The following is a 2,471-nucleotide window of genomic DNA, read 5'->3' as shown; positions in this document are numbered from 1 at the left end:
GATCTGGGCTCAAGCAATTCTGCTGCCTCAGCCTCTGGAGCAGCTAGGACTACAGGCGCAAGCCACCACATTTGTCTTGAAGGGCATTTTTTGAGGGCAAGCTTGGCACTATCCGTGAATAGGCAGAAGTCACACATGATTGAATAATTTATCAGGGAATATTTCTTGTATGTTTTGCCTGTGTTTTCTCTCCTTCTGCGATCCCAGAAACACTCAAAACATTGAGGACAGATCTTTCCCACTTACTTCACTCAGACTCACACACTAATCTCCATCGGACCCACCCTCACAGACACACCCCAAATAATACTATATAAGGTTTCTAGGTATTCCTTAATCCAGTCAAGTTGACACTTAAAATTAAGTCCACAAATTTACATCTTCTCAACTTGGCACCTGTATACATCTCCCTCCATCATACTTAATTTCCAATAAGGAAAATAACAAAGTAATAGTTCCACCTAACATGGCGCAACTGATATGATGAAGCTACCTTGTATAACTCCAAACCCACTCATCCTTTCTCCAGAATTCAACTTTCAAGATTTCAACATTCATATTTTAATCTTTTGGACTGTGATGTTTAGAATTTTAGATGTTAGGAGATTTGAGGGATTTTATCTTTCAGAAATCCAACATTTGGGACTGTCTTTCAGAATTCTGAATGGTACCACATATACTCATAGTATTCATAGCATCAATAAGTATGCCCTTGATTTGCTTTCAACATCATGTAAGAATCAATATCCAGCCAGATCTAATAGGATGGACAATGAGATGAAAATAATACAATCATCTACTTTTTATGGGATAACCTTTTAATTAGATTTTTCTTAAAAAGCTGCCTGAGTTCCATGATTTCCATGTATTCAGGAGTTATTTTCACCAGTATGTTGTTCAATTCCACAGGTTAAGCCTTCTTCATTATTATTAAAAACTTTAGATATTAGAGAGGTTGCTATTCCTTTCTTTTTCACCTTTTAGGGTAGGCAGAGGCAGACTTGCTAAATTAAAGCTGACATCTTTAAAGGCTTGCAACAAGAATATCCCCACAATAATTATAAAAAGCCACTGAAAGTACCAATGACATTATCAACAGACATACCTTGACATGGCTTAAAAAGAATAGCTGAACAAGTTAAAACTAATGTTGTAAAAAATACTTCATGTATTGGAGTCACTATAAAATTGTTGAATATATTCAGGGCCTTATTTAGGTAATTAATCTGTGGGCTCACACAGACAACAAAGCTCAGCAGCGAAATCAGGTCAGGGCACGTCAAAGCCCAGGTGACAACTCTTTAATAGCAATGCCTAAGCCCTTCACACAGAAGACTGAAAATGCTCCAATTACAGAGTCAATGGTTATATACACAAGAACATTTATCTGTCCATGGCAAAGTCCCACTATAGAGATTAATGATCAGGGACACAATGACCACGAGTGTTGCAAACACCACAAAACCTGAATCACCTAGCTTGTGAAACATTTCCTATAAGTTCTCTAACCCCTCTTCTTTTAAAGCATGGCAGACTGACCATAACTGTAGATCCTAGAATACTTAGCAACTACCCAATATTCCCATGAGATTAAGTCATTCATTTAAAAAGTATGAAGAAAGAGTAGCACTTTCTCAGTCTCCAAGAACTCCTAATGGAATCACCAGTGTGGCTCGTGCAAATGCATCAGTGACATTGGCCATCTCCCCAGCTCTCATCAACAAGAATTCCATCTACAACCTCCATTCTCTAAAATGTGTATGCCCACCTTGACCAGTTGTCATGAGGCTTTTCTCACAAGTTGCAGACCATTTTTTTTTCCTTTTGGAAAATGAAACTCCCTCCAGTGAAAATATTAGAGCTCATAGTCAATCCCAGACCGATATAAAAGTTATCTTTTCCATGCCCCTGGCTTATTTCATTTGTTACTTTAGAGGTTCTTGTGAATCACATTGACCACAAAACAGAAAAACTGTTAGTACTGAAGGAAAGATGATTCCATCTTCACAGACTTTGAAAAGAGAAAGAACATCAGTGAGAATGTCCTAAAAGGAATGAACTCTTTGCTATTCTCAGACCTGGGAATTCTCCACTTTCAACCCTTGGAACTGAAGCTCTTGTAACTGAAGGGCAATCACAGTTGGGAGAGCATGTAAATTTAATATGAACATTGTCCTGAGAAAACAGCTGGAATAGGTTAGAGGTGACTTATTTACTTTCGTTTCATCGTAAACATTACTTGTTATTCCCATTTAAAGCTTTAAATCCTAGCTGTTTAGCTTTGGCCCCAGTTGGCAGGCTGCCACATAGCTTCCCCTCTACCACCCAGCCCTAGGTCACCTAGGCTCACATGCAGCCACAGAGACTGCAAGGGTCACCCCCACCTGCGCTGATGTGTCCATCACATCCATTGCAGTCCATTGGGAAGTACTAGCATCCAGGCTGCAGCCTGCTAGAGGGAGTGCCTAAGG

General features: G+C 39.3%; 1 pseudogene; it reads right to left on the bottom strand.

Moving 5' to 3' along the window:
* Positions 1 to 833: 833 nt before the first annotated feature.
* LOC101057089 (magnesium transporter NIPA2-like) lies at positions 834 to 1,911 on the bottom strand (annotated as a pseudogene).
* Between the last annotated feature and the right edge of the window lie 560 nt (positions 1,912 to 2,471).

The sequence above is a fragment of the Pan troglodytes genome, chromosome 2 (genome assembly GCF_028858775.2).
Source record: "Pan troglodytes isolate AG18354 chromosome 2, NHGRI_mPanTro3-v2.0_pri, whole genome shotgun sequence".
NCBI lineage: Eukaryota > Metazoa > Chordata > Mammalia > Primates > Hominidae > Pan > Pan troglodytes.
Note: the sequence above shows the minus strand (reverse complement) of the source record. Positions and strands in the feature narration are given on the sequence as shown.